This window comes from Eurosta solidaginis, chromosome 1 (genome assembly GCF_040869045.1).
Source record: "Eurosta solidaginis isolate ZX-2024a chromosome 1, ASM4086904v1, whole genome shotgun sequence".
NCBI classification, from domain to species: domain Eukaryota; kingdom Metazoa; phylum Arthropoda; class Insecta; order Diptera; family Tephritidae; genus Eurosta; species Eurosta solidaginis.
Genome location: NC_090319.1, coordinates 298,869,802 through 298,893,627, shown reverse-complemented (window position 1 = coordinate 298,893,627; position 23,826 = coordinate 298,869,802). Strand labels below are relative to the sequence as shown.

General features: G+C 34.5%; 1 protein-coding gene across 15 annotated transcripts in view; it reads right to left on the bottom strand.

Annotated features, from left to right (window-relative positions):
* Positions 1 to 23,826, bottom strand: part of LOC137237505 (serine-rich adhesin for platelets) — a 242,022-nt gene that overhangs the window by 125,560 nt on the left and 92,636 nt on the right. The window contains exon 1 of one of the 15 annotated variants that reach the window (XM_067761193.1): positions 17,138 to 17,363. The exons of the other annotated variants lie outside the window; for them this stretch is intronic. The gene's annotated coding sequence lies outside the window, so the exon portion shown is untranslated. Of the gene's footprint in view, positions 1 to 17,137; positions 17,364 to 23,826 lie in introns of those variants that run through there. 15 annotated transcript variants of the gene reach the window in all.

Below are 23,826 nucleotides of genomic sequence, written 5' to 3'. Positions count from 1 at the left end.
GGTTGCCTTTACTATAAGGAATGTTTTGAAGAAAAATTAACGAAATCGGTTAAGGACCATGCCCACTTTTATATAAAAGATTTTTAAAAGGGTCGTGGACGAATAAAATAAGCTATATCTTTGCAAAAAAGAACTTTATATCAATGGTATTTCATTTGCCAAGTGAATTTATAACAATAAATAGGAAAAACTTCAAATCAAAAAAAAAAAAAATGGACGTGGCACCGCCCCTTTTATGACTAAGTAATTTTCTACGTTTCGGGAGCCATAACTCGAAGAAAAATTAGTTCAGAATAGAACAACATGTATATGTATTATTGCGCAGCCTTGTAACACTACTAAGCATACAAAACAAACAACAACAGCATTTAAAGTGTACAGCTGGGTATGTAATGCTCAGTTTCACCCGAACTTTCTTAGTAGGCTTTCTTATTTGTTATTCTATATATTAATCCAGAGCGGTTAAGTTATGCAGATAGTATAATTTTCTCCAGAATCACATTAAAGAAATCGGATGATAAGAGATCTGATCTTTTAGTTTCAAAATGCCCGGAGAGGTACTTGCCAACTCCGACTGAGCTGATGGTGTTGCTCAACGTCGTTGTGCACAGCCGTATAAGTTTTGGGGGAAACCAAATTCAAACAAAGTGGCATATAGACAGCTTCTTTTCGTGCTGTCGAAGGCGGCTTTGAAATCGACGAATAGATGATTCAATTCAATTTCAATTCAGTTTATTCAAAACAATATATTAGTGCAATACGATCGATAAATGATCTTTTCTAGCAGAACAGTTAAATATACAAGAAATATATAAGTTACTCATGAGCAAACTTAGAACTAAATATTAATAGTAATGGTAAAACATTGAAATAAAATGTAAAAAATTAACATTTGCAACACAATAAGAAAATTTATATATATGTGTGTAATTAAAGAATTTAACTAGCTATATGATAAATATTATATAAATGAAAATATAGATAGCAAATCTCATCATTGTACATATATAAATCAGTGAAAGTATGAATATAAAGTTTTCTTAAAGTTGGTTTTATTTAGACCATTCTTAATAGAAGCTGGGATGGAATTCCAAACACGAACAGCGTTGACAAAAATTAGTCTTGCAGAGGATAGGAGAGAAAAGTTGGGAACAATCAAGTAATATAGTCAGCCAGACCTTGGAAATATCAATTTCTCATATAGTTAATTAAGCTTTTTCTCCGCCTTCAGACAATAAAGAAAGATACAATTTCTTGCCTTTAAATACTCCAAAATTTCACAGCCCAAGTGGCTAGATTTCCATGCAGAGATATGCTCGTATCTTGTTAGTCCGTATACATATCTCGTGACATTATTGAACACTACTTCAATTTTGTGAGCTGACCTGGAGTCCATCTTGCTATAGATGAGTTCAGGATAACAAATGATCGGTAGTATAAGTTGTATGGCGAGCTTTCTCCTAACGGCGACCGGAGTATATGAGGCAGAAAATCGTAGGTTACGTAAAACATAATAAACTTTACTTATGATAGAGTTGACATGATCGGTACATGTTAGGCTAGAATTAATGATTAAACCTTGATTAGTAACCTTTGACACAAATTGTACACTCTCATCTCCTAAAAATACCGGTGGAATGATGTGTGTCAAATCTATTTTTGTGGGTTTTTTCCAAATTTGGCTAATTGTCAAAATCTGATAGATGATGCGGTCTGAAACCGCACTGATGAGGTCCAATCAGCCGATCTACGGTGGGCTTCAATCTATTCCACAATACACTGGAGACAACTTTATAAGCGACTGAATGTAAGCCTAAGTATAATGATTACACTATAAAGTAATATGGTAACAATATAGACGTAATCGGGATTGCACGGCTTGCTATCAATTTGTTATCGACGAATTACGCGACTCTAGAAAAAAATTTTGTTATATTTCCTAAAGTGTATTTCATGATTTCCGTTTTATTATAAACAAAAACGAAAAGAAAATATCTTTTTTCGGTGTAAAGTTAGCTTTTGTAATAGTTATATTAAGAATTCTCATAGCGCTAGAGTGATAACTAAACAACGATAAGGTGTTTTGTACAAATCTAGAATAACACTGGCTTCCAGCCAAAATGCACCAGAGACCCCATTATGAAATTCGTATGTAAATTCACCTCTGATTCCGAAAATGAAAGTTATTTTTACTTCTATGGTAACGTTTTTGAAATATTTACGAATTACCCTTTTTCAAAAAAAAAAAATTAAGTCCACTTAATCATATATATCTCAAGACCGAATTGAGAAATTCCAAAACGGTTTGAAGCTTTTAAAAAGTAATAAAATTTGCTATATTTGTGCATACAACACTTTTTGCTAGGCCCTGCAGATTCAAAGATAACGAACAATCATTACGGATTTTTTCAATTTTTTTTTGTAAAGATATAAAAAAATTTGAATTTTGCGAGGAAGAATCTCGAAAACTTTTTATTTTTTTGCAGATTTTTTTCTTTCTCTCTAAGCTCTGTTTTATTACAAAAAATAAGCTTTCATTCAACAAAATCGATTGAGTAGTACAAAAGTTATAAGCATTCAAGTAAATATATCCATTTAATACTTAAGTACCCTACTGGTATATATGTGTTAGTATTCGTATATCAGTTAGTTAGCGAATAACCAGAGCCACCGAAAAGTGAAGTGAATCATCTCTTAAGGCCAATATAATGAAAACATGATGGGAGACTATATTTGGGGTCTATTGAGGGATAGTACCTACGAACATGAAAAAAAGTAAAAGTTTACACTTTTAAATCATTTTCCACTTTTTTGTAAGTTATTTCGATATTAAAACTTAATAAAAATATTTATTTGAATTCTTTCATTTTCAAGTAAAAATTAAAACCGCAGATTTTGGAATATTTCGTTCAAGCGGTTTCCTAAATAGGAAAGCAAACTTTTTCATCCCATATATTTGTTTTCCGTCAAATTACGAGCTAAAGAATTAAAGTTTAATGCTTTGAAGTCAAAGTCAAATTAAGTGTTGACCCGTGTTATCGGTATGTTATAGTTGTGTTTGCGACGAGATATAGATTTACTGATTTATTATAGAAGTGTTATAAATTTCCTATAGATAACAAATGGTTGTTTATCGACGAGTTATCACTTTGTTATCAAAAATTTATCGAATATTTATCGAAAAGGTATCGAAAAATTATAAATATATAATCAAAAAATTATCCTTTTTTATCGAAAATTTATGGAAAGTTAAGCGGTGTGTTACCAATTCTTTATCGCCATTTTATCGATATGATATCGAAAAATCTTCAATTTATTTTATCGATGCGTAATCGAAAAATCATCAATTTATTTTATCGATATGTTATCGAAAAGTTTTTTAACTGTCATCGAAAGGCTATAAATTTGTTATCGAAAAGTTAGCGATTTTCTACGAGAAAAATATAGATATACTCCCGAAAAGTTATAGATTTTTTATCAAAAACTTTGTCTTATCACAAATTTATCGATTCGTTATTAAAAATGTATCGATTTTATATCGAAAAGTTATCAATTTCTTATCGAAGTACTACCAGTTATATTCTAGACTATCGAGTATCACAAGCACTTGGTGCTCACACCTTTTTTATCATTTGGTACATATTATTATCATGCATGCAACAACTAAAAGCTCTGTAGGGCAGTCAATAACTAGTGATAGAATTTATTAGTTCAGAACTAGGCTTAAGGTATCAAATGAGAACTCATTCGATAGCAGCTAGATGTTTACCATCGTCATGTGAATGTGGTGAATGAGGACAATACGAAGTACCTGGTGTCATCGAGCAAAGAGTCAGCACATTTGCGCCTTGGAAGCGACGTTACTGTTGGCAGCCATAATTTCGAAATAGTAAAAGACTTAGTTATATTAAAAAAAAAATATATATCATTCATCTGCGCCCATGCGCCGACAGAGGAGAAAGACGATGAGGTGAAAGACACTTTTTATGAACAATTAGAACGCACATACGAGCGCTGCCCCCGTCATGATATAAAAGTCGTGCTTGGCGACTTTAACGCCAGGGTGGGCAAAGAAGGTGTTTTTGGCCCTACAGTCGGAAAGTTCAGCCTACACAATGAAACTTCTCCTAACGAACTGAGGCTGATTGACTTTGCCGGTGCTCGAAACATGGTCATATCAAGCACGAGGTTCATGCATAAAAAGATACATCAAGCTACATGGCTGTCTCCTGATCGAAATACTCGCAATCAGATCGATCACGTTGTGATAGACGGACGGCATGCCTCCAGTGTTTTAGATGTGCGAACGATCCGAGGACCTAACATCGATTCGGACCATTATCTCGTTGCAGCCAAAATACGCACCCGCCTCAACGCGGCTAAAAACAAGGAACAAAAAACACAAGGAAAGCTAGACGTCGAAAAGCTTCAATCACAACAGACTGCCAATGATTTCGCAACTCGACTCTCACACCTGCTCTCTGAGGGCACAACTCATCCTGAAGGAATACAGGAGCAGTGGGAGCATATCTCCAAAGCACTTCATACTGCCGCCGAGGAAAAAATTGGTTACCGGCGGCCACGAAAAAACAACTGGTATGATGAAGAATGCCGCGTTGCAACCGAAAGAAAAGACGCTGCCTACAGGGCTACGTTAAAAGCGAGCGCGACAAGAGGAGTGTGTGAACGCTATCGTGAGTTTTCAGGAAGAAAAAAGCAGAAGCAGAAAGGCGTGAGTGCGAGGAGCTTGAGCTGCTAGCCACCAGGAATAACGCCCGAAAATTCTACCAAAAAATACGGCGACAGACGGAAGGTTTTAAGACCGGGGCAAACTCCTGTAGGAATGAAAACGGCGACCTTGTAACTGATGTCCAGAGAGTGCTTAGATTATGGAGGGAACACTTCTCTGCTCTCCTAAATGGAGGCAGCAATTCACCGCGCAGAGATGAAGAACCCGATCCCGCAATCGATGATGATGGAATATATGTCCCCCCGCCCGATTATGACGAAGTTAGAATAGCAATAACCAGATTGAAAAACAACAAGGCCGTGGGCGCTGATGGATTGCCTGCGGAGCTATTCAAGTTCGGCGGCGAGGAGTTGGTAAGGCGCATGCAGCAGCTTCTTAGCAAAATATGGGCGGACGAAAGCATGCCCGACGGTTGGAATCTAAGTGTTCTTTGCCCAGTCCACAAGAAGGGGGATACTGCAAAATGCACCAACTATCGTGGAATCAGCCTTCTTAATATCGCATATAAGGTCCTTTCAAGTGTATTGTGCGAAAGATTGAAGCCCACCGTGAACCGGCTGATTGGACCTTATCAGTGCGGCTTCAGACCTGGTAAATCTACCATCGACCAGATTTTCACAATGCGCCAAATCTTGGAAAAAACCCGTGAAAAGAGAATCGACATACATCACCTCTTCGTCGACTTTAAAGCCGCCTTCGACAGCACGAAAAGGAGCTGCCTATATGCCGCTATGTCTGAATTTGGTTTCCCCGCAAAACTTATACGGCTGTGCAAAATGACGTTGAGCAACACCATCAGCTCAGTCAGAATTGGGAAGGACCTCTCCGAGCCGTTCGAAACTAAACGAGGTTTCAGACAGGGTGACCCCCTATCGTGCGATTTCTTTAATTTGATGCTGGAGAAAATTATACTAGCTGCAGAACTTAACCGCACTGGAACAATATACTATAAAAGCGTGCAATTACTGGCATATGCTGATGAAATTGATATCATCGGCCTAAACACCCGCGCTGTTAGTTCTGCTTACTCCAAGCTGGAAAAAGAAGCGGTAAAGATGGGTTTGATGGTGAATGAGGACAAAACGAAGTACCTGCTGTCATCGAGCAAAGAGTCAGCGCATATGCGCCTTGGCAACCACGCTACTGTTGGCAGCCATAATTTCGAAATAGTAAAAGACTTCGTTTATTTGGGAACCAGCATCAACATTAGCAACAGCATCAGCACTGAAATCCAGCGAAGAATCAATCTTGCCAATAAATGCTACTTTGGACTAGGTAGGCAATTGAAAAGTAAAGTCCTCTCTCGGCAAACGAAAATCATACTCTACAAGTCACTTATCGTACCCGTCCTGCTATATGGGGCAGAAGCATGGACCATGACAACAGCAGATGAAGCGGCTTTGGGAGTGTTCGAGAGAAAAGTTCTTCGAAAGATTTATGGACCTCTACGCGTTGGCGATGGCGAGTACCGAAGAAGATTTAATGATGAGCTGTACGAGCTATACGCAAACATCAACATAGTCCAGCGAATTAAAACGCAGCGGCTGCGCTGGCTAGGCCATGTTATGCGAATGAAAGATGATGCTCCGGCCAAGAAAGTGTTTCTATGGAAGCAGAGGTAGAGGGCGGCCCCCACTCCGTTGGAAGGACCAGGTGGAAAACGATTTAAAATCCCTTGGTGTGACCAATTGGCGCCGGTTGGCGCAGCGAAGGAGCGACTCTCGGCAAACGAAAATTATAAGTCACTTATCGCACCCGTCCTGCTATATGGTGCAAAAGCATGGACCATGAAAACATCAGATGAAGCATCTCTGGGAGTGTTTGAGAGAAAAGTTCATCGAAAGATTTCCGGACGGAGCTTAACGCAGACATCAACATAGTCTAGCGAACTAAAACTCAGTGGCCACGCTGGCTAGGCCATATTATTCTAATGCAAGATAACGATCGAACTAAGAATATATTTTTATCGGAAACAGCCTATGGTAGCAGAGGAAGAGAACGGACCCGCACTCCGCTGAAAAGACCAGGTTGAAAATGATTTAAACTCCCAGTGTGACCAATTGGCGCCAGTTGGCAGAGCGAAGAAGCAAATGGTGCACATTTTTCGACGGTTATAACGGTTTAAATGGTTAACCGCTAATTAAGTAAGTACACATCGTCATTTTAAATGCGCTACTTGAAAGCATGCAATAGATGTTGAGGGCTGTGGAGTTATCTACTTTATATAAATATACTTTATTTGTGTAAATTATTTTTTGAATTACTTTATTTTTGAATATTATTTCAATCCGAAAATTTTAGTGTCAGTGCATTTATAAATTTTCAATGTTAATATTAATATTTTAAAATAAATAAAATTTTAAAAAATATATAGTTGTATTATCAACTATATAATGGCGATCCTACCAACGGACCTATATCTATATTTTATACAATTGTTGAATGTGGCGCTTTACGTATCGCAAAACTACTGACCAATACAATACCACAAATAGAAGTGCAGCTAAGTGATGTGCTACCAAAAAAAATTTGTTTTAGTTGCCTGAACCAATTACAACTATCTACCGGTTTCAGCAAATGTGCACACGATTCTGTTCCGAATCACCACGTCATTGAATACTGTTTAATATAAATTTTAAAATTATATTCAGTGCATTTTCATACAACTAGAACAACCATTAAAATTTAAATAAAAAAAAAAAACCGAATTAACAGGAGAAAATACTACCATGAATTTTGCGTTTGTGCCATATTTTAACCACGTCATTATCTTCAACTTTCTCAATTGAACATCTTTAGATATTCTTTCTGTACTACGAAAACAAAGTTGATTCATTTGCATATCTACAATATTAACAAACAACCACAATTTCAATTCACAATTAGTTTCTTCTGTGCAAATTATCAACATTCAACCTCAATATCAATTTATGGTTTTAACTCCAGCATCTATCAACTATCCTCAACATTTTTCAATACAAATTTTTCTTCTTTCAACCTTTTCTACCAATATCAACAATCAATAATTTTACATGAAACTACTCTTCAATCAATTTAAAATTAACTACGTAACAACAAACAATAATCAAAATTTCAAACAAAATTTATTTGGAAATTCGCAGCAAGTTATTTAATCATATTTTTTACTTATTTAATATTTTTTCAATATTTAACTTTTAATTATATGTTGATAAATTAAAGAAAAAAATATTTTTCTTGATTACCTTATTATTTTATTATATATTAAATATTCCCAAATTTATTTTTACTTGTGCAAACTTCTTCTCCAGTATACAAATAAATACATTTATCAATTATGTATACAAGAACTTTCACAACACCAAATATTGTAACCCAAAATACAAACAAAAACTTCATTTTCAATTCGAAAACAACACAAAAAAAAAACTACAAAAACAAGAAATAACTTAAATTTTAAAAATCAAACTAATAACTACAATCAATTTTAAAAAATCTCAAAAGATTTCTTAAAATAATTTTTATTGACATATATCAATTATTTCATATTGAAATTAAAATCATATTGAAAATTCAATATTAAACTCATTAACATGACAGGAATCATTGACAATTTCATATCACCCCACCCTCAAACGAATTAAGGAATCAACTTTTCATTCCTTATCAACAATTTGGACATACATTATTCAGAGTACAATTATATATTGAACATATATTCTGCATAATACAAGTTTTTAATTTTTGAGTGATTGTGCACACAAAGTTACCATCTACTATCATTCAACCTCATTGTAGGTTTTTCAAAAACATAATTATAATTGACAATATTTAACAAACAGCTATTAAGCAATTTTTAACCCCGATAGCAATAACACAACCAAATATTAATATACATAAAGTATTAATACAATAAGTAAACAATAACTACAACTAAAAATAAGCTATCAAGTACATCAAATCATCAAAAAATTGGGTACTTACATCAATACTAACATAAACTTTTAACGCAATTAACACATAATTCAATTTTTTTTTTTTTTTTCAATCTATAACAAAATTCTTATAGTACATTAAAAAATAAATTTTTCGTTTCACTGGAGGGGGAGTAAATGTTGAGTTATCTACTTTATTTATGTAAATTATTTTTTGAATTACTTTATTTTTGAATATTATTTCAAAACCAAAATTTTAGTGTCAGTGTATTTATAAATTTTCAATGTTAATATTAATATTTTAAAATAAATAAAATTTTAAAAAATATATAATTGTGTTATCAACTATATAATAAAAAATAAATAAAAAAAAAATAATAAAAATATATAGAAAATAATAATTTTCTATTTAATTTTGATTAATATATTTTAAACTTTTTTTAAAAGATATTTTTGATGACTTAAAATATTTTCATTTTTTGATAATAAAAAATAAATAATATAATAAGAATAAATTTAAAATATAACAAGTATATTTGTTACAAGTGATAACTCTACAAGGCCGAACTAGTTAGTAATAGGTACTAAAAGTACCTGTCAACTAAAAGGCTAGTAAAAGGTACTGGAAGTATACCAGTTCAGACTAGACATTTTCCCTACAGGGAACTTGTTCTTCCATAGGCCACTAGCGCAGACATATCACATTAAGAGACGGTACTACTAATATTTCTGCTTCTGGGTAGTGCTTTTAAGTGATACCTTTTACATTGTGATGTCGCACGAAATGCCAATTGCCCCTCTTACCCTCTTTTAACGCATTTTTAACTGGTTCAGACGTAGGTGGTTCAGATATAAACGCAACCTTTGATAAATTAATTTTAATACATATTGTGGCGAATATTAGCATAACTAAGCGATACTACCATCACTAAGCTGACACTAAGCATACACTCGTATATACGTAAACAAATCAATCATCACTTACAACATGCATACAAGGCAGCGGAGAGATAATCACAAACGCATGCCATCATCAATTGAAGTAGTACTCATATATACACACGCATATCACTATCATAAACGCATAAACTACAAATTTCGCTGGGAAATATGCGAATGAAGCAACGGAGAGTATAAAAGCAGCGCAAGCTGAGTAGTCAGTTTGATTTAAAAAGAAAATAGTTGTGAAGTATAAGTGTTATTGTGAAGTACTCTCAAATTAGTCTAATAAAGACCATTTTGCATTACTGAATATTGGAGTTATTTATTCGAAAATTTAGCGATTCGAACGTTTGCAGAAGGTTTCAAATAAGCGGAATTTCCAAAAATTCATGACAATATGTATAGCTCAAACTTAAGCACTGTTGGTACAAGTCTTCCAACTCTCCCGCTCCGCATCCGATGAGCATCAGTTGGGAGGTTGCCATTGAACTTTTAGTTCGAAAGTGTCGCTTTGCGTGACTGTCTCCCTTTTTCTCTGCAGGGTAGTTATCCAAATCATGGAATCCGATATTCAATGTGGAATAAATATATATTTATTTTAAATGAACAATTTAATAGAATTTGTGATACACATGCAATTTTATATTTGTATGGGTGTGTGTGTGTGTATGAATCAAAAGTTAAGCACATGCCTTTAGAAGCATGGCATTATTGCGTTCAGTTCAGTGTATTCACTAATATCCATTTACATACCGCAATGGCTATAATAGGCACCACAGTAACAACAACAATGTAACAAAAAACTGTCTATTGCCACCATAATAGCAGAACAATTGCGACTTTTGTTGCCAAAAATTTGTTATAATAGGCGCACTTTTGAAAGCAATTAGGGCCATTGAACACAATCTTCGTGCAGCATGACAAATTTACAACAGCGGCAACTACAACAAAAACTTTAAAAGTGCTAGAAAATAAAACATGATGTTGACCCTTTTTTTAACCAACTTGTAGTATGACTGACATTTGTTTGCGATAGCTGATGCTCATAAATACTATGTACATATATGTAAGCGCATATGCATGTACGTACGCACAAAATGCGATTAGTTCGGGATGAGTCCAGGATGAGTTGCAAAACGAGCGACCTACTAATGCCCACTTCGATCTCCTTAAATGACATTAATTATTTCCTTTTGTATGAAGAGATGTAGTGCTCCGCCTTCCACACCGAAGATCCTGGGTTGACGCCCTAGGTAAGGCAACATCAAAATTTAAGGAACAAGTTTTTCAATTACAATAAAACTTTTCAAAGCGGGGTCGCCCCTCAGCAATGTTTGGCAAGCACTCCGAGTGTATATGTCCCATGAAAATATCTAAGTGAAAACTCATCTGCCTTGCAATTTGTAGGAAAAATTAAATGAAACACGACACGAATTGGAAGATAAGCTCGGCCTTAAATCTCTTCGGAGGCTATCGCACCTTATATTTCGATTGTACGTCCTATCCGATAGGTAATCTTTGTATCCCAAGGAGCAAACTTTCTGATTTAGAAACATTACGAAAAATATGAAAAAAAGTTGAAAGGCATATTCGAACCCGGTAAGATGTTCGAGATAATCGAATTTTAGAAACTTTGTGTGCCTTTAAACCAGGCATGCTTAACGAACGAAACGATATCATTTCGTTACGATAATCAACGTTAATAAACGAAACGAAGTCATTTCGTTTCGTTTATTAACGTTAAGAATGACAAATTAACGTTAATTTGACGATCTTAACGTTAATAAAAGAAACGAAGTGACTTCGTTTCGTTTATTAGCGTTGATTATCGTAACGAAATGATATCGTTTCGGTCGTTAAGCATGCCTGCTTTAAACTTTTGCATTTGGTTTCTTGGGTCACTTCATAAAAAAAACAACGAGAGTCATTAGGGCCACTCGGTCATACTTATACTTCAGTGTCGTTACACCAAAAAATATTTCCTCATGCGAGCATCTGTAAGAACTAACGGGTGGTGGCCTAGGTCATGCAACCACAGTTCTACTACAGTTGGAAAGTATGAGGCAAAGCATGATACATAGCACGAAGGCAAAAAGTGTTGGATTTGTGGAAGAGAATAACCACACCGTTAACTACTACTCCTTTAAGAACAAAAAACCAAATTTTATCGATTGCATTGAAATCGTGTGCAGACAGAAGTGTCTCGCCTGACATTCGGAATTTTCAACCTCCACCAGGTCACATCTTTAACTAGAAACAAGCTAATTTACTTCGCTGCCGACGAAATATAGTTCATAAAATAATAATGCATTCAGTTTCAAAAAGTCGAATACGAAATCGGAAGCGTCGTCATCTTCCGCAGATATGGCTGCAATATAAACAATGTTCGTTCTTTTCAAAATCCCAGCCGTTATTTGAACCATAATCTTGTCGCAGCTTGTATACTCATACGCATGTATATAGCAAAAATTAGGATCTCAAGACAATTTCCACACAGAATCACCTCTCTAAATGGTTAGCAATCTTCGAAACAACGCGGTAACTGCTCAGTGGGAACATATTTCGAGCTCACTCCATACCACCGATGTGACTAGAAGATAAGAGAAGGAGTTCTCATTCTGTGTGATTGCAGTTTTCCACACTTTTCTCTCAAATACTCGATCTGGTTCTCTCTTGTTCATGGAGGGGAAACTCCAGCTAGCTTCCCGTATTCTCCCAATGGAAAAATGTTGCGAGGATAGGTCTATCTAGTAAGTTTTATTGAATGAACGTTCGATTGGGAGACATAGTGCCCTTATGTAGATGAAGCTGATAGTGCTAAAAATTTATATTGTCTATTCGTAATTGTATTGCCACAGATCATGATTACGCCTCCCAGATTACAATAATTTTTGTCCTATAATAAATTGTGATCGCTGAGGAAGATTAAGTCTTCCCCAAACCTCTTTTTCCATTTCAGTGAAGGTCTCTACTGCTATCAAAAATCACAATCTTTGCACCCTGTAAAGCTGCTATAATTCTTGGACGTATTTTGCAGAAGATTTAAAGGACTCTTAAATGGTCATTTGGGGATCACTTCGGAGTTAATTTGGGTTTAGTTTGGTAATTAATTCACGGTCCTCTCAGGGTCATATAGGGATCATTTTAAAGTATTTTGGGAACACTTTAGGGTCATATATGTGTAATTTTGGGAAGATTTTGTTAATACTTTCAAGGCTCATCCATGGTCACTTTAGTTATTTGCGGACGATGTTGGGATTCTTTGGAATTTTATCTTCCCGGAGTCATATCGATATTATTTGAAGATCATTTGAATATCATTTCTGGAAGAGTTTGGAATCACTTCGAGGTTATTTGAAAATAACTTTGTGATAAATTTGGAGATTATTTTCGAGGCACATCGAGGGTAATTTTAGTTATTTGGGGGCTTTTGTATGACTAAGGAGTCACATCGGGATTATTTGAAGGTAATTTGAATATCATTTCTGGAAGAGTTTGGGATCAGTTTGGGGTCATTTGAAAGTATGGGGTACTCCCAGCGTCATTTGATCATCATTTCGAGTTCAGTTTAAGGTTTTTTTGGGATGATTGCAGGGAAAAATGGGATGAATAACTGGTTCGATGAGAATTACTTTGAAATAAGAGAATCTAGGCGTCAATGATGTGATGGAAGCTTGCCACACCTGCCACACCTCTGAAAGCAACATTTACATCTTAAGGAAAGAGTTTTTTCAATTTAAAAAAAATCTAAACGGAGTTGCCCCTAAGCCGTGGTCAAAAATTCCAAGTGCTTTTCTGCCATGAAAAACTTTTCAGCGAAGATTCGTCTGCTTACAGACGCCATTCGGAGTCACCATAAAAGTCGGCCAGTTTTCAAGACAATTTAAAAACTAACACGAAACAAATTGGAAGATAAGCTCGACCTAAATCTTCTCGTAGGTTTATCGCACCTTGTATTTATATTTTTAAGGTAACGTTTACGCTTTTCAGGTGGTACCGATATGTTTGCGTATATGTGATTGATTTCTACTAAAACAAAGTGCTTTTTGTTTTTGCGCTGATCCCGATAAAATAAAAATATGGTTACGGCCTCTTGCACAATTGTTCGCAAGTCAAAACCGAGCTTTTAAATTGTTATGAAGTCAAATCTAAAAAAAAGGTAATAAAGTTAATTGACCTTATGTCCATTTGACGTGGCAATAAGACCATTTGACCTTATGACCATTTGAATTGCCCATTGACTTTTTGACTTGATAAGTGAAATATCATTGATTCAAAACTATTTTTTGCTAAGTTATAGCTTGTTATTCTACTCTACGACCCTTTTAAATTTGTTTTATATCTACGTTGCCGTGGTCTTTAACCGATCCAGTCCATTTTTCTAGAAATATTTTCTACTATAGGGAAAATTTGTGTACCCAATTTTATTACGATCCGTTAATTTTTCTTCGAGTTATGGCTCCCAAAATATAGAAATTGCTTAGTCATAAAAGGGGCGGTGCCACACCCATTTTCAAAAATTTTAGTGTTTTCCAATTAAATGTTATAATTCAATTTAAAAAGTAAAATTCTATTAATACAAAGCTCTTTTTCGCTAAGATATAGCTTATTATTTTCGTCTACGACCTTTTTAAAAATCTTTTATATAAAAGTGGGCGTCGTCTTTAACCGATCTCGTCTATTTTTTAAACGGTTTTATTTAGCTTGTTCTAGAAATATATTCTACTAAACGGAAAATCTGTGTACCCAATTTTATTACGATCCGTTAATTTTTCTCCGAGTTATGACTCCCGAAACATAGAAAGTTGCTTAGCCATAAAAGGGGCGGTACCACGCCCATTTTTTAAATTTGAAGTTTTTCCTATTTACTGTTATAAATTCATCTGGGAAAGGAAATACCATCGATGTAAAGCTCTTTTTTGCCAAGATATAGCTTATTTTATTCGTCCACAACACTTTTAAAAATCTTTTATATAAAAGTGGGCGTGGTCCTTAACCGATTTCGTTAATTATTCTTCAAGGCTTTTCTTATAGTAAAGGCAACCTCTCTGCCGAATTCTGTTACGATAGGTTTAATGATTTTTGATTTATGATTAATGTTTGTAAAATTGATTTTATCAGAATTGGGCGGTGCAACGGCCGTTTTAAGAAATTTTTTCAAAGTTCAAGAGTCTCAGTATCAGTCCACACGTCAAATTTCAACATTCTAGGTGTATTATTTACTAAATAATCAGGTTGTTTGTGTGTTTCCAAAATGTTATATATGTATATAAAAAGTGTGCGTGGTTATCATCCGATTTCGCTCAATTTATTCTTGGTCCAGATAAGCTCGTGTACCAAATTTGGTGAAGGTATCTCTATATTTACTCAAGTTATCGTGTTAACGGACAGGCGGACGGACGGACGGACCGACACGGCTCAATCAAATTTTTTTCGACACTAATGATTTTGATATATGGAAGTCTATATCTATCTCGATTCCTTTATAACTGTGCAACCAAGCGTTATCCAATCAAAGTTAGTATACTCTGTATGCAAAGCACGCTGAGTATAATTGCAAAGTTTACAAACTGCAAGGGTTACTAAAACATGTTTTTGAATTTCACTTCTTAATGAGCTAGCTTCTTGGGACCTGAGTACTGAACTCGAAATCTCCAACTATCATACTTTATACTAGAGTAAAGGGAAATGCCTTTAGCCACTCAGCCATATGAATGCCCCGCTGCTCGCTTTGTAATTGGCCTCTAAGTGCTGCCTTTTTCTTGCTATTCCTTTATTCGAAACGGTACTTACTAATCCCATATGCTTTTTAATCCTATTTGTGTGGAATAATTATAGGCGCCCTCTAAGGGTTTTGTAACACTGAGTTCATAGCATTGCTTTTATAAGCAGCACTTCGGCTGTTCATTATTAAAACAATAATATTGTCTGTATTTATTTAGCGAGACATGCTCATATTGTTTTATACAATTGGTTTTGTTATTGATATTAGAGAAGAATTACAAAGTTTACAAAGGGCGATGATTACTAGGACATGTTTCTGAATTTCGTCAGCTAGCTTCTCGGGAGCTGAGTATTGAACTCGAAATCTCCAACATTCATACTTCATACTAGTGTAAAGGCAGACGCCTTTAGCCACTCAGTCATATGATCTCTAAGTATTACTTTTTTGTTGCTATACCTTTAATCACCATTTAGGTACATACTCATTCGATATGCATTTTAATCCTAATTGTGTGGAATAATTATAGGCGCGCTCCAAGGGCGTAGTAACATTGGGTTTATAGCATTGCTTTTATAAGCAGTACTTCCGCTGTTCACCATTATATCAATATTATTATAGGGTATTTAAACAAAACTTGTTTGTGATTTAAGTCATTTATTAATTTGTTTGGCCAATTGAGAAGGCTTAGTTTACTTGACAAGTTGGAGTTGTGTTCACAAATGTTTAATCTTCTTCTAGTAAATCCTTTTTTATTTGCTTAGTTTTTATTTACAAAATACGTAACAAGTAAGTCATGACCTCAAATTACTCATCAATGCCAACAATTTTGTAGAAATACCTATGAAAAGTCTGACAGTTTTAATTGCATCATATATTCTTGTTTTGCTGTAGATTAATTAAATCTCTTGTATATTCTATGAAAAAGATGCTGAAGAATGCTTTTAATTTTATGTAAACTATACTTCAATAAAAGTACGCATAAATTTGTGCTAATCAAAGCAAATCAACAAATGGATTTATGGAAGGTACTAAATATAAAATTTTATCGTACACTAAAAACATCATAAAAGCAATAAAATTATTGAAGAGAAAGCGATATAATTAATTAAGACTTAGCAAGCTTTATCTACACATGGCTACTTGATCTTTCTGCAGTTTTCAAACGAATGATATAAAATTTCTGAAAAAAACCTGTATCGAAATATATATATGTAGATATTAGACCGTTAGAGAAAAAATAATAAGAAATTTATTGTTATAATATAGAGTTCTTATAAACATATGTAGAGCAGCGAACACGTAAATGAATGTGAAATTTTTATTTTCCAAATTACATCAATTAAATTTGTTTTTAAACGGTTTTATTTAGGTTGACTTGAACGAATTTTGTAATTAAAATTTAAGTAACTTCCCGACAAGCTGTATGCTTGAATCTTGGAATACAGTTCAGAACCCGATGACGATGCAATAATACAAAAAAAAATCGCCTCTAGGTGGCGCAATGATCGAGATATTCACAAAAATCGTATTTGGGGTCCGATTTGGCTCATATTTGGAACTTATAATACATACAAGAAAAGAAAGCGACCTGTGAAAAAAATCGCCGCTAGGTGGCGCAATGATCGAGATATTCACAAAACTCGTATTTGTGGTCCGATTTGGCTCATATTTGGAACTTATAATACATACAAGAATAGAAAGCGACCTATGAAAAAACTCACCGCTAGGTGGCGCAAGGATCGAGATATTCACAAAAATCGTACTTGTGGTACGATTTGGCTCATATTTGGAACACATAATACATACATGAATAGAAAGCGACCTATGATGTCCGATTTGGCTCATATTTGGAACAAATATTACATACATTCCGGTAGAAGTGATATCAAAATATTTTGGAGTTGGAGGAGGTTGTTTTCTAAAGATAATTGTAACTCTCCTTCGATGCTTCATAATAAAACAGCTCTTCAATTGGTCCTTGTCATGTTTCCCTTTCTTTCTTACGCCTCATATTAACATATAGGAAATTTATTTTCCGCTGCTTGCACTCGCATTAACGAAAAGTTAATGAAAATATTTTGGTTTCTTTCATTAATGTTTAAAAAATTTTGTTTTTATTTTTGTCGCGCGAATTTTATTTATAAAATTTTTGAATTTAGATTCGTTGGCTCATTATAGCGATACAGAATGGTAAACGAAGCAACGGCAGCAGAAGGCGATGTCATCATTATTAGGTTTTTCAGAAGGTATTTGCAAAATTTATGTCGACTATGCAAGATGTATGTGTACAAGCATGTGTGTATGTGTGAATGTGTGATCTGCATGTAATAAATACAGATTCTTAGCCCATTTCTGATCTTAAATACTTAGCAGAGAAACCAAAGCATTAGCCAGCAACAACCTACAATGCCAAAATTTAACTGATTAACAAAGCAAAATGAAGGAATGAATGGTCAGTATGCGATTTAGCCACCTGTCGCTGTTTGTTTCCGCTTTGTGACCGCAGCAAAAGGCAACCGCATTTGTTGGCATGGCGATAGAAATGACAGCAGAAACAACAAAAACAATATTCTTCTCAGATTGAGGGAAAAGATCAGCTTCTAAAAATGTGCAACTGTGCAATAGCATGCGCAGTGGCGAATAACTTGTTTAAATATTTTTATAAATTTCCTTTTTCAAGAAAGACTTGTTTTGCATTGTTTTTTTTAGAAAACTGTCGTAAAGCGGGTTTTTAGAAGTATTTTCTAGGCGGTAAGACTCTTTAGCAAATCATTTGTAGGAAATTTTACTAGGAGTGCTCTAGAAAAAAACTTTGTTTGACGAACGCGAGATACCACAGATAACACTAAAAGTAAATGTTCAGTCTTGAAATATGCAATAATTTGCATGATCTATTGAATGCCCATTGTTGGAGCCAAGGCGAATCCGTACCAGATGGTGGCAAAGCGAATTTAACCAATTCATTTCATTTCATTTATTTATTTGAGTTTTTGTACAAGTAAGACATAGTCTTTTAGATAGTACATCAATCGTATCACATTATCAAAAATAAAAGTAGAGTAATATAATATAATATAATATAATATAATCTAATATAATATAACGCAAATACAAGGGTTAAAAATATAATAAAATAAAGTTATTCTTTAACAATTAAACAACCTCAGTTCAAAATTTTTGTGACAAGGATAAAGATATATAATTAAAAGGTAGGTTAAGAGTTGATAAAAGATAATACTGCCTGCTTAAAACATCCTGCTTTCCTAATAGCTTTAGTTGCGTATGGGAGTGAGTTCCATAGACGGATTGTACTGACAAAGAACATTCTGGATGACGTTGTGTACTTAAAATTCGGGACTAATAGATTCAAAGTCCGTGTAGATTGGCAGAAACTTAGTTTATTAAATAAGTACGGCGGCTTTTGTGAGTGTATTAGCTTATGCAAAAAACAGAGATTTCGCATTTTTAGGAAATTATAGATATCGCATCCAAGAATCTGCATTGCATAAGAAGATATGTGATCAAATTTCTTTTTAGAAAAAACAAACCGGGCAACATTGTTAAAGGCCAGCTGCAATTTGTTGAGTGACATTGAGTCCAGGTTACCGTATATTAGTTCACCATAAGAGACTTGAGGTATTATTAGAGCTTTGACCAGTTTCATCTTAGCGTCTCGTGGTAACAAATAGGCAGTTATGTATAAATTACGCAAGGTATTATATATCTTCCTCACCACAAGGTTGATATGGTCAACACAAGTCAGTTTAGAGTTGATTTTATAACCTAAATTAGTTACCACATTATGAAAAATAATTTTATCTCCATTGAGAATAATATCAGGAAAGTTGTTTACGTCATTTGATGTATTTGCTAACGTAATCGCCTTAGATTTAGCTGCATTGAGAGATAGTTTATTAAGGTTAGCCCAGTTTGCTATACGTCTTAAGTCTTCATTCAGTCTAGCAAATAAGTCTTCGGAAAGACCGATAGGTCGAGACATGTATAATTGGGTATCGTCTGCATATAAATGTATGGAGGCATTGTGGCAACAAGTAACTATGTCATTGATGAAGAGTGTAAACAATAATGGTCCTAGGATCGATCCCTGTGGAACACCAGATGTGATTGGTTTTAGACTAGAGACTTGGTTATCGCATTGAACCTGTTGAAATCGCTCGAGGAGATAACTTCGCATTAACTTGATTGCAAAAGGGCTGAAATTATAGCTGGCTTCGAGCTTGAAAAGAAGTATTTTGAAATCAACCGTATCAAACGCTTTGGAGAAATCCAGTAGTACTAACACAGTAAGTTCATTATTGTCATAGGCTGGACGTATATCTTCAAGAATCTTTAACACGGATGACGCACAGCTGTGCCCTCTTCTGAATCCCGACTGGATGTCCGATAGCAAGTTATTCGTAGTTATATGTTCAGTTATTTGCGTTGCCAATAACTTCTCATATACCTTCGATAAAGAAGGCAACAGACTTATCGGTCTAAACTCATTGCAGGAGCTCGGAGACTTAGTTTTGGGGACCGGGACAACATTGGCTATTTTCCATTAACTAGGAAAACTACTGCTAGTTACAGAAAAATTAAAAATGTGAGTAAGCGGAGAGATAACAACAGGAAGGATCAGTTTGATAAATCGTATGCTAATTCCATCGATTCCTACAGCATTCGACTTAATAGCAATTCGCCATACAGAACAATGTCAAGTCTTAAGAAAGTTTTAATTGATTTCGATTAACTGACATATTAAAGTACAAGGCACTGTATGAAAAATAATCAAGAAGAAGCAATCAGCTGTTGCGATAACAACGCCTGGTAGATACAGAATTGGCCTTGGTTGGAGCAATACAACGCTTTTAGTACTCGTTGTTATTGATGTTACTGCAAAAACAGCACATGAAAGTTTAGGTGACCATAACTGATATGGGCAGTACTTTGTCGGATATCAATTCGACTACCTCTCTAATAAGCACTTTCTGATAGTAATCCGACCGCTGTGGGAGCGATTTATCACTAAACTTTCTTAACCATTATCCAAAACATATTTAGAGTTAGCAGTACCAAATAACATGAAGGTAAGCAAGAGCGTAAAATAGCAATTGCTTTAAAAAATGTATTGCACCTTTCAAGGTGCATATTTCCTTTTTTTTTTTACTTTCTCTGTTATTTGAGGTTTATTGATCAAGGATTTCCTAAAGTGTTTTCTCAAATATTTTTCAAAAATGTTGCAAACTTGTGGTGATCAAAAAATTCCTTTCACAATACATTTAAGGTGTTAAATAGTATTGTATATTTCTAGGGGCGAATATCTTTTTTTCACTCTCTTGACGTTTCAGGTCGTTTTAACTAGGATTTCGCCTACTTGTAGTGAAGCTTCCTGCAAATATTTTTTCAAAACATTTTTATCATTTGGTGATCAACAATTTCCTTGCATATACGAGATAAAGTGTAAAAGTGCATATTTCTAGACGCAAATTTCCGCTTTTTTACTCTTTCTGGCCTTTCAGGTTATTTGAACAGTGATATCGATCACTTATAGTGAAGTTTTCATGCACATATTGTAAAAAAGCATTTTAACCTTTGGTGACCAAAAATTTTCTTTCATAATACAGGAAAAGTGTTAAAATGTTCAATACAAATATTCTATGTGAAATTTAACTATATGCCCAAATTTCACATGTTACAGCCATTTATGTATTTATCTTTATTTTCAAATTTTTTTCATAGAAATCTTACTTAAAGTGCGATCAAATTTCCTTTGAGTTTTTTGAAACTTATTTTATATAAAAAGAAATAAAAAAATTGGCCGACAAACAACTAGAATTATAGAAGAAAAATTTGTACATATTTTTAAGAAGAAACAAGTAAGGACGGGACTGTCTTCGGCTGTGCCGAGGACTTCATACCTTTCATGAATGGGGCTGAGCAATAATCTTATCCCATTCGTAATTTCCAAATAATGCGCTGTATAAGATAAGAAATATACAGTGAACAGATGTACATACCTAAACGATTTTAAGTTAAATATAAAAAAAATGGCAAAAAACCCCGTTATCTGAACGATCGCTTGTGTGGGATATATATTATATATAGCTCCGATCGAAATGATTTTTACAGGAAATCTTCTATGCGTGACTTTGCAGTCATTGCTATTACTGCGTTACCCGACGATTGCTTACGAGCTTCACTTTCTTCTATTATCTTCACCTTGAGTACCTCAGCGGTTGGAAGAGCATCACGAGACTCGATTGCGCATCGAAAATTTTCATATACGACGGAAAGCTGTATAGCAGCATAATGGAAAGTAGATCACCATTTATCTGCACACTCATACTCTCCAATGTATCCACTGCATCAAAAAATTTAGCAATGTCCTCTTTAACGTCTCCTCCTTCATCCAGCTTCTGTAGCATCAGCTGCTTAAGCTATGTTGCCTTTCGCGCCGGGCCCTTTGACGCATATATCGACTCCAACTTGAGCCAAACTTCTCGCGAAGTTTCACAACCACGTACCTGCTTCAACTCTGATGGCTGTATAGCCAGAACCAAATCTGCTTTAGCTGTCTTTTCAGCTTTTAACCACGCAGTTCGCGCTGCTGTATCACCATCTGCCGGTATTAAATTTTTACCATTTACATATTCCCAGAGATCGTTTTTCACAAGTAACGCTTCCACTTGCATACTCCAAGTGTCGAAGTTTTCCTTGGACAGTAACTCGATTCGGGACGAACTCGGTGTAGAACTCACGGCCATCACTGTGGATACTTCGTTACACGTGTTGACAGGAATTGGCGTAATATTTTCTGATTTTTGCTCAGACTTTGCAATATCGTCCATAACATGAACAATTATATAAAATACGTATTATTTTCGGGGCCTGGGCCCATAACCTGATGCGATGTCCGGAATATAATCGTATTTTATTTATGCAAAGGAAAAATACGAACCTTACTCAACGAGTTATAAATCCAGAAGAAGTTTTATTTGACAAAAAAGGAAGTTAAAAAGTAATATGTGATGACGTTTATAATGACATTGTAAGTTATGACAAGATTACATGCATAGTGTTGTTAAGAAACAAAATGAATAATAGTTAACTCCAACAATATATTAGTATATATATCACCAAGTTTCACGTTTTTATATTGGAAACTAAGGGAGAAATGGCCAAAAATCTTTCTATCTGAACGATCGGTTGTATGGAATATGTATATACCAGGGGCATAGCGACGGGGGTTTTTGGGGGTTTAAACCCCCCCCCCCCCCCCCCCGGATCATTTGATTTTTTAGGTCATTACAATTCAAATATTTGATGTTTTATGTCTATGTTAATACATTTCTTTATAATTCTGCTAGGTATTTACTTTGTTGGTGATATTATATTTTTAATATGCAAGCATATGTATGTACGAAGTGAACACTTATATATTTTAATCATATTCTCTTTTATAATAATTCTGCAATTTATTAAATATACAAATGTACATGTTAACTTTTACTATAATTTCATAACGAAGTTTCCTTGTAAATTTGCCTAACGACCATCTACATACATATCACAGAACAGCAAAAATCGAACACAACAACGTTCGGCAATAACGGCAACATGATCGTGTTCAATGATCCAACTTGCTTAAGCGAACATAATCGACATTGATTTAAAATCAACCAACTTATTGCATGCGTGAATATAATCAATTTAGGCGTTTGCTCGTTTGCCTCAACATTTAAATAATGTTAAATTTACAGCATTTTTTTGAAGTACACATTTCCTATTTTGAAATGTAATTCAAATCTGATATTATTTTTCATGTGGAAAACACATTATTATAATGTAATATCTACAATTTTTTTTTCATGTCAAAAACACATTTCAAAAATGTTAAATTCAAATTATTTGATAAAGGAAAAATAATGTGTTTTTCACATTTTAAAATGTAAAAAACACATTAGTGTTTTTTCCGTGTAGATATGACTTTTTTAAATTAAGTTTTTTTCTTTTCGATCACTTTCATGGTTCAATTATGTACAGGTTGGCTCATCTCATCAGCTGATTTTATTTATGTCATTGCATGGTCGAAGGGATTGTCAAAAGGAGATGGCAAACTCAAAATGAAACCAACACATTGGCAACATTTTACTTACACATACAAAAACTGCTAAGTTTTATGTTTCCATTCCATACCATTCGCACCAACACCAATACACAGATTTTGACGATTTGAACAGACATATTTTGTTGCTTTACAGATGAGCCAACCTGTATATAGTTGAACCATGATCACTTTCTTTCTTTTTAATTTTATATACGCATACGTTAGATCTCATGCATAGGCTTAAAAGGCATGAATTCTACTTATTCCTGAAGGAGGTACTTCGGTTTTTTTTTTATCAATTTATCTATGATTAATATTATAGGAATGCGATTCTGTGGCTTTTCCTAATGTTCACATGTTGTTGAAAATCTTGTGTACGCTTCCAATA